Consider the following 9,926-nt stretch of genomic DNA (forward strand, 5'->3'; position numbering starts at 1 on the left):
CCTAACCTTGAAAATCGAAAATAGGACCGTCATTTTTAGCTTGCGGCCCCTTGGACTTTTGGTATTTTGCTGAGTGGCCCCTGAGCCATCTTAAGTTGAGTAGCCCTGTGTTAAACAAACCTTGCAGTAGTGCAGTCTGGGACGGTCCCCTCAGTCCACAGCTGTGTTGGCCAAGATATCAGATCCAGTGTACAGCCACGCCACAGCTGAAAATTTCAAGCAAAAATACTGTATTTTAGACACAAATATATATTTGTCACTATATAAATATAGTGACCGTTTGCAAACAGTTTAGAGCCGGATCGCAATGGGATGTTTTGGTCACGATTAGGTAGCCTCCAGAATCACTTTTATTGCCACAATATGCAAGATGAACCATAAGGACATTTTCTGCTGTATAATTTATATTCTGCAAAATGTAAAGGACCCCCCAAAATGATATGAATTTGGCCACGGACCCCCGTCTCAAAATATTTTGTTCCATGGACCCCCAGAAGCAAAGATTTGAGTTATTGTTCGCTTTAAAAGAATATATATTTTCAAAAAATAGCAGATCTACAAGCTCATAGCGCGGCACTCGGTGCCGCGCTGTGAGCTTGTATATCTGCTATTTTTGAATAGTCAAAGTGTAAAATAGTGCTCAAATGAAAAAGTGACACAGATGCTTCCTCAGATCTTAGTGGGTTAATGCAAGGCAGTTGAAGAGCCACATACATACAGCCACATATACCAGTGGTTCTCAACCTGGGGGTCGCGACCCCCAGGGGGGTCGCCAAATAATTTGGGGGGGTCACCAGATTTTTTGGTTAATTTAAAAAAAAAAAAAAACTTTTTTTTTTTTTTTTTAACAAAATATTTTTTTATGTTATCATTAATTCACGTTTCATCAGTTAATTTACTCAATTTACCCCACTTTTTGCAAAAATGTTTTGATAAAAAACAATTATCAAACAACCTATTATAATTAAATAACCTTCGCGCGCGCGAACGGGACCGCGCGCGTGCACGCGGGGGGTCGCGAGAAATAATATCATTATTTTGGGGGTCGCGGCCTGAAAAGGTTGAGAACCCCTGACATATACAATGGCCTCACGACACTGGGTTTCTGTGGTTAGCTAGTTTTCCTCACAGACGGGAGCTCTGTCGCCAGCATTTGGACCACCTGTAACAGTGTAGAAACCACATATACTGCTGCAATACTTTCCTTTTTTCCAGGCCTGGCAGACAGTTTTTCTCATTTCAAAATATATCCAGGAAATTCATGACCGTGGGAATCCTGTTATTAACTGTAAAAGTACATAAAGAAATACATTCCCGGTTGTCAGGGGCAAACACTCTAAGAGAAGTTGTCAAACAACATTTACCTGTATGTGGAATGGTCATTGTGAAAAATATATCAGTGAAAGATTATATCAAAAAGTAGCTTTTTTTTTAATTGAAAACATATTTTACAGGGTGGATTGGGGTTCCCAGAGATGAAGAATTGACCCCAGAGATGAATTGCACCAAATGGGGGTCTGTGCCCTAGTGCACATAAAAATTAGGGGGGCGGGTCCTTGAAATTCAAAGGTTTGAGAATCACTGACCCGTACAGACAGTAGAATGGGTGTATGTGTACCTGTGGTCCAAACATGACAGCGGCGGGTGCTCCCATCACGTCCGTTCCGGGCATGCGGCGACGGATCTTCTTGCAGAACTGTCTGATGTCGGAGCAGGAGGTGTCCAGGTCCTTCAGCAGGATGCAGAGGCTGGAGCTCTCCTGACCGCCGGTCAGGAAGGCCCGCAGGCGAGCCGACTCCACTGCCACACAGTCCAGGCCACTCTGGATGAACTGAGACACACCCATGGATTAAAGCAAAATACAATCTCACGACTGAAAAAGGTTTGTATGACCAAGTCGTAATGTGTGATTTGTGAAACAGTCGCAGGCGCATTGAGAGCATAGGTGCGCAACATGATGCCATAGAAGACATGCTGGCTTCTATGGAATACAAATGACTGAAATCAGTCGTGGCGAGAACTTGAATCCATGCACACCAGGCACTTATTCTCTCTCTCCATTCCCCTGTATCTCAGGGGCGCCCACCCTCTAGAGCCTGGTTCTGCCCAAGGTTTCTTCCCAATAACCACATGAACCCTATTCTGGGGCAAACATTTGATGTCAATGTATTTCAGTGTAGAGCGAAAACAGGAGTGGATCTAGAATAGAGTTCTTGGGAATCCAGTCAACTAAGTATAGGGTTTAAGTGGTTAAAAGGAGGGTTTTTTCCTTGCCACTGTTGCCAAATGCTCTCTGGGGGGGAAACGTTGGGTCTCTGCTCTATATGTAAACTGTCTTGAGACAATTCGTTAAATTTGACTATAGTGCCAAATCACAACAGAATTTAAAAAAAATCACCAAATTACAAAATAAACTTCCTTAGTCTTATTTTGTTAGATCCGTTTGTCTTTACAGTTGCAGTGTACGTAGCTTGCTTTCGGCTTTAACGGGCAAGGGTGTGACCGCATTAAAGGTGCAGCAGACAGCAGCAAACGGTAACCGCCTTCCATTCCGACATCTCGCCACTCCGACTAGTGGCTTCCGCGTGCGGTTAGGGTTAGGGAATGGTTAGGGTCGGACTTCAGTGCTAAGCCTTTTTAGAAAGGTCATCCTTTCAGAAAAAGGCAGAGCAAGGAATTTTTGCTCTCGCCATCTTATTTTTGAAAGAAAGTCTTTTTGGGATCCTGCTACTCTTTAATTTTAAGGTCCATATAATTTCACATTCTGTTTAATTAAGTATTCCTTTAGACTACATTCTAAATCTTTGCCCTAAGTTCTTTTTGGCTGTTACCCCTTTTCCTAGAGGGAGGGGGGGGGAAAAAATCCAATTAGGGTTAACCATTTTACCTTTCTTTAAGGTTTAGGTTTTTGGGCATGTTTACAAACTATAACATGAAATAGAAATGCCAGTGAACTTTGTGAGAAATGTTCACTGGGGACTGTGCATGGCAGGTAAGTCCAGTCATCCTGAGTCCCACCTGGACCGCATACCAAAAAATCATCCATAATCTCATTATAAGAATGGTACAGGATTAGGACTCAATAAAAGATTTAAGAAGACAAGGTTAGGTATAGGGTTCGTTAATGTCGGAAAGGCGACATGTCGGAAAGGCGACATGTAGCAAACACCAACAAAAAATAAATAAAGACAAAATAAAATCACAAGGCGTTGAAATACCTTGATGTGGTCAGCCAGCTGCACGGTGCAGTCCTCTGTGAGCTCCGCCAGGTGGATGCTGTACAGATGCTGGAGGACACAACAGTAGTGAGTTACTTACAGACAAGTAACAAGCATGAATACGTTGAATGCGTATTAATGCAGACCGGACACATGCACAGTTTTTCCATGGAGAGAGAGACACAGACACACACACACACACACACACACACACACACACACACAAATGTCCTTGGTGAGTGGCTCCACTTGAATGGTCTCATCCAGCTGGTCTTTGTGCAGCAGGTCGATGAAGTAGTCCAGAGAGCGCTCGTGGACGCTCATTTCAGAGTACAGCGTGCCCATCCTCTTAAACACCTCCACACTGCAGCCACTCATAGCCCTGGATGAGAGGAGGACATGACAATGGAAGGACAGATAATGTTAGAAGTGGCGAGAGTGGAGAGACCGATAACGTTAAGGTTTTTGTGATACACAGGACGCTCAAAAGTAATGCATTAAGTGTGTTTTCAAACCAGTAGTGCGTTTGCTTTGTTCAGATTCAGGGACCAATATGATACAATGTTGCACTTTCCCTTGCAGCAAAAATAGCAGATTGTTGTGAGCTTGTAGAATTGCTAGTTTCACTATTCGTCATACGGTATGACGGTAAGTATGTAGGGCTTAAGTAGTTAACAGAGGACAAAACTTATAAACGAAATACGAGCGAGAAAGGTTGTCTCTCATTGGACTGAATTTTTATTGAAGATGTTCAATACATTGGGAATAAAGGTGTTCAGTTCTGGATAGCAACATGGAGCATTACCAGAATCTTTTAATTTATTTGGAATCTTGTTATACATTTTTAGCATGGTGGGTATTCTCCAATGACAACATTCCCAATTTAGTCTCTCATGTGCGATAGTCACTCACTGTTCATACTTGTGCAGAGTGGCCTGCAGCAGGCCCAGGGAGTAGACCAGTCCTGAGGCGAAGCTGAGCTGCTCTCCACGGGATCCCCTCATCGTGGTTCCCTGCAGGGGGTCACCGTTCAGGTCAAACTTCTCCTGGGCCTGCTTGCTGATCAACTCCGCCTGCAGGGGAAATGACACACGGACATGTTGGGAACAGGTGGTAAGCAGAGCCTGAGCGATACACCGGTTGGCTGATATATGGCCATTGTTTTACTTATTTGTCGACGATCAGTATTGTAATTATGCAGCCGATGTGTCCCAATGTTTTACCACTTTCAACAGAGTGTCCCTATTTGGGCATGTCATTTTAAGTGAACATTAACAAACGTTTTCAAAACAATAACAAAAATAGTCGATCTACAAGCTCACGACACATTGTGAGCTTGTCTTGTAGATAGGCTATTTCTGAAAATGTATGAACAGGGCTTATGTTGTTAAATACATTAAAATACTTTTTTTTTTACAAAAGATCGGTCAAACATTAGTGGTCTAGGACTCTCCAAAATCAGGATCGAACCCATGTGGCATTGGTCAGACAATTGTTTTCGTTTTTTTGCAGATCACACACACCTTGCAGATGAGCCTTGGAATGAGCAGCAGCACCAGGATACAGTCGTGGTCTCCTCCATGGCGGAGGAAGGACTCAGGCATGAAGGCGGTGAGGAGGGACACCTGGCGGTTAGCCTGGCCCACCTCCATCTTCCTCAGTTCCATCTCGATGGCCTGGAAGACACACAGTCAAGGTTGGGTATAGAAGTTAGGAACCATATCCAAACTGCCAGGTACCCATGAAAATGAAGGAATCGGAATTGATAAATATCGTAATAATTTTAGGATCCAGAAATGATTATCCTAATTTTATGATATGAGCGGTTACTATTCATTACTCTTCTTAAACTTTTATTAATGTAAAACTTTTAAACTAAATGTCCATTGATGCCATTAACAAGAATTATGATCACGTAAGCCTAGTGCTCAGTTAAACTGGATACAACCTTTTCCAATCCATTTCTTTCCAGTATGGCTTGGCTTGAGTTTTGTGGTAGTGGTACCAAAGTGTCACTTTAGACATTTTATTGTCATTGGATTGATTCAAATCCCCATCAACTCCCAATCAGATTCCTAGCATTCTGACATTCGTCTCAGCCGTACCTTGGCATAAGCTTTGGTCTCTGCAAACTTTATCTTGAAATCAAACATCTCTGCAGGAGGATGCAGCAGGACCTGCTCAGCGTTGGCATTCTGCTGGTTGGTCAGCTCTCTGTTGGTCTCCTGGTGCACAGGGAAAAGCACACACAGACAGCAGTGAGCAATGTGCATTTACTGACGACCTACTGATAATCATAGCAGCTCACTTCTCATTCCTGTGTGTGTGTGTGTGTGTGTGTGTGTGTGTGTGTGTGTGTGTGTGTGTGTGTGTGTGTGTGTGTGTGTGTGTGTGTGTGTGTGTGTGTTTATGAATATACTTGAGGGCCACGTGTCCCCATGAGTATAGTAGAAATTGACCTCGTGAAGGCCATCTTCCTGGACACCACAAGAGAATTTGTTAACAAAGACTTTTAGAGCCAAGGTTACAATTAGGAAAAGATTCAGGTTGGGGTCAGAATTAGGATTTAGAGTTAGGTTCAGGGTTACAAACGGCAAAAAAACTCATGGGGGAAAAAATGCATTTAAAACGAAAATCCATCCTAAAATGTTGCGGTAAGTAAGTATAGTAGTACAACGTGTATGTGTGTAGTGATCTATGCACCTGCAGGCTGGCAGTGAGCTCTCTGTACTTGTTGATGGTCTGCTGGTAATCGGCCATGGTCTCCTGGGCAGCCTCAACTCTCTCTTGTGGGCCTCGCGGACCTTTCCCCCGCTCATGTCCAGCTGCTCTCTCAGCTCCATCTCAGTCTCCCTGCCGTTCTCCTGGAGCTCGTCGTTCATGTCATTAATGGCCTCCTGTTGGGAGGACAGAAGAGGGGACCGACCGTCATGTGTGGTAGTATATACATTGTAAGGCGTAGAACAAAGCCAAATGCAGTGGTGGAAGGAGTACTCAAATATTTTTACTTAAGTAAAATTATCAATACTACAATGTAGGAAAACTGTTACAAGCTAAGGTCTGGTATTCAAAATGTACTTGGGTAAAACTACAAAAGTAGTGGCATCAAAATGTACTTAAGGGATAGTTCACGCCCAAAATGACGTTTTCTATCGATTACTCACCAGCAGCGGTTCTGTATGGAGATACAAAGAATCTCCTTTGTGTCTCCATACGGAACCACTGCCGGTCATCAAATTATTGGCTAAACTAGTATTCCTTTAAAATACCAAAAGTAAAAGTATTCCTTATGCAGAATGTCCCATTTTAAGTTTTCAAAATGTATACCGGTACAAATCTTTTGAAAATAGCAGATCTACAAGCTCACAACGTGTCACTTCGTGCCACGCTGCAAGCTTGTACAACAATTTGGGGGTCCTTGACATGAAAAGGTTTGAGAACCACTGAGAGGGCGTTTGTAAAATGGGCCTCAGGTCTTAATGGGCTATGAAACACTGATTGCATGCAAGTCGGGGTGAAGAACACAGGTGCACTGACCAGGTCAGTGACCAGGTCAGTGACCGTCTCTCTGAGCTCCCGGACTTTCTCCTCCAGGTCCAGGTTCCTCTCCGTCAGGGTTCCACTGACCCCAGCGCAGCATCCACCTGTGACACACACACACAATCATTACAAGAGGCACATGGTTTGAAAGTCAGGTACAATTATCCATATCCATTTAAATGTCACTTCACCCAATCCCATTCACTAATATCTGCAAATTTGACAGAATGACATTCATATCTGCAAAGGAAACCTGTTTAACCCAGATGGTTTGCCTCTTACAATTTTTCATCACTTTGTATTGTGTTTCTTTTGCTGTGCTTTTGTTCTTTTAAACATTCTATTTTTTTGACAATATCAGCATCAGCAAATACAATATTTAACCACTTTCATTCAATGTCCCGTCCCAATTTTGGGCATGTAAGTGAGAATTTTAGGGCTTAAGTGGGGTTAAATAAAATTAAGTTCATGTGTATTGCATACTTAGCTGTTTGATTGTTCATTGTATAATTAAAGTGTGTAAAATGTATTATTAAAGTAGTTTAGATATGGTGAAATAGTAAACTAGAACATGTTACCCCTTAAAAATGGGAAAGGATCTGTGTCATTTTAGATTTTATCTGCCATTTTTTAACATTTTTGAAAGATCTTGGAAAAACTACTGATTTAGAAGGCATTTGCAGAATCGGCCTCAGGTCTTAACGATAAAGAGCATTAGCAGTCATCTTTTTAAAGAAAAAGATGAAATCATCTTCATTTTAAGCATGTGGTTCATATCCTATACAGGGGAAGACAGTACCCCCTCTTCAAAATGATAGTGATTCGCTCTAACTGTCCGTACCTGTTCTTTCAGCTCATCGATAGTTGCCTCGGCTAGTGTCATGTCCTCTTGGAGTTTCTCCTTCTGGCTCCTCACAGTGTCCAGCTCCACGTTCTTCTTCTCCGTCTGCTTCTGCAGCTTCACGTGCTCCTGCTTCTCTGACGAGGACAGGTCACGCGTCCTGTGAACATAACAGGGGGGTTAACAACTTACAATTAGAGATGTAACCGATACCATTTTTTCCCTTACCGATCCCCATAACTTGCACATCTCATTTAAACAAATCTAGGACAGTGGTTCTCAAAGTGGGGTTGAGGGACCATCTGGGTTCTTTGAGGGGGTTCCAAATAGACCCTTACAGGTCTGAGAGTATATAATTTGTACACTCTCAGGTAAATAGTACAAGTAAGAGTATAAAACAGTCGTGCAACATCAATTGAACAAATCAAAATATGAATGAAATACCATGTCATTTATGTGGTATCGGAATGGCATCCTTGCCAATACAGATACCAGCATTTTAGGCAGTATCGGCAGCTTTTCCGATACAAGTATCGGTACAACTCTGCTTACAATTTGACAGGGAGGCAATGCCATAACCAGACTATGTCTTGTTATTGTAAAAGTACAATGTGCGTGTGTCCGAGGCAGCAGAGGACACCTACATATCATTTAAGTCAAGTGGTTTATTTTTAAACCACTTGCTTTTGTGGATAATGGTTATTATGACTATCATGCTAACAAGCTAACAATGACTAACAAGTCATTCCTGATTGGAAACCATTTGGGTCAACTGCTGTTGTTTTTAAACAGATGTACACATTTTGACTGACCTGACCAAGGCCTCCTTCAGCCTGCCCTTCTGCTCCTCCAACTGTTTGACATGGTAGCTGGAGGCCGCGCCGTCTGTACCTGGAGGGACAGCGTGATGAGAGGAACCCGGTAGAGGTGGGAGAGAAAGATACACACAGGGAGATAGGGTTGATAGAGAGAGGGGCGTAGAGAGGAGTCAGAGAGAGAGAAAGAATGAGAGAGATAGCAAGGAACCATTGGACAGAGAGACAGGGGTGGATGGGAGAGAAAGAGAGACAGATACAAACCATTAAGAAACACGTGTACATAGATTTTTGAGCAGTGATTATCAACCTTTATCATTTTGAGGACCCCCAGTTTGTTTTGCATGAGGTCGCGGGCCCCCATTTCATACGATTCTCATCTCTGGGAGCCCAATCTACATGGCAAGGCATCAGTCTGAGTGTGTAAATGGAACCAAATGGACCACTACGGGTCCATTTGGTTCCCGCTATAGACTCTGAGTTAAAGACCCATTAAGGGTCGATTTGGTTCCTAGCAATCAATCAAGCTGGGGACCCCCTGGAACCCCCCCCAAGGACCCCTTCAAGTTCCTCAGTCTGGTCCTACAGGCCACTACATTTGGTGGCCAAGTATATTTAAGGGAATTGGAATGGAATTGCTTTAAACACAGAAACACGAGGAGACAAAGAGATGTTGAGCTCTCTCAGATGCCTCACCTGTCTTTAGCGACTTCTTTCTTCTCCTTCTCCTTTTCCTCTTCCTTGCCTTTGTCCTGGTCAGTGATGATGTCCGACACCAGTTTGAGGGCACGTTCTGTGATGGACACAATCTTCTGGATAGCTTGGAGTTCATCCTCTGAGGGATTAATGGCTGCATGCTTGGTCATTACGCAGCGATCGTCTGAAGAGTCGGGGCGACGAGGCGGGTAAAAGAGAAATGGTGGAAAGAAAACTATTCATTCACAGGACAAGAAAGGAATCGCAATGAGGTTTCAATTTAGTTCATGTAAGAGTATTCCAAAGAGTTACTATTCTCAGTAGGCAATTCTGTAACCAATTACTTTTTAATGACAAAGACATAGTTCTGCAAAAAGGACAATTTAACAATATAATGTATACTCACAAAAATAACTGATCTACAAGCTAACAATGTGTCGTGATGCGACGTGTTAGCATGTAGATCAGTTATTTTTGGCAAGCAACACCCAAGTGAACTGTCAGAATACCTCTTCAACGTAGTCGTGACCAACAGGCTGCACGTCGTTCTGCAGTGCAGCCAGCGCCGCCGCAGACAGCCAATCAGAGATATCATTCTTGGTCTCTGGGGCAGCCATCCGCGTTGGCTTGGATATCTCCGCCGCCTTCATCTCATCCGCTTTCGCCGTGGTCTGCAGTTTGTTTCCTCCTGCAAGGAGCGAAGGGGGAGGTAGGGTTCTTTAGTCTCAGACCATTGCTATTGGGCACAAACCCTCTTCCAATATTTCATAAATTGCCTATTTAGTGGCGAAAATAGGCGATGCCAGGTGTTGTGAG

The 9,926-nt window shown here is 43.2% G+C and overlaps 1 pseudogene across 1 annotated transcript; it reads right to left on the bottom strand.

The window, feature by feature from the left end:
* Window positions 1-1,321: 1,321 nt before the first annotated feature.
* Window positions 1,322-9,280, bottom strand: LOC311062997 (dynactin subunit 1-like; annotated as a pseudogene). Its single transcript has 13 exons — window positions 9,111-9,280; window positions 8,786-8,796; window positions 8,412-8,490; window positions 7,600-7,759; window positions 6,768-6,862; window positions 5,922-6,115; window positions 5,324-5,443; window positions 4,742-4,894; window positions 4,131-4,291; window positions 3,441-3,600; window positions 3,219-3,287; window positions 1,619-1,831; window positions 1,322-1,336 (listed from the first exon to the last, which is right to left on the bottom strand). The product of its transcript is annotated as a dynactin subunit 1-like (transcript).
* Between the last annotated feature and the right edge of the window lie 646 nt (window positions 9,281-9,926).

Source organism: Gymnoscopelus microlampas, assembly GCF_963454915.1.
Source record: "Gymnoscopelus microlampas genome assembly, chromosome: 16".
Taxonomy (NCBI): Eukaryota; Metazoa; Chordata; class Actinopteri; order Myctophiformes; family Myctophidae; genus Gymnoscopelus; species Gymnoscopelus microlampas.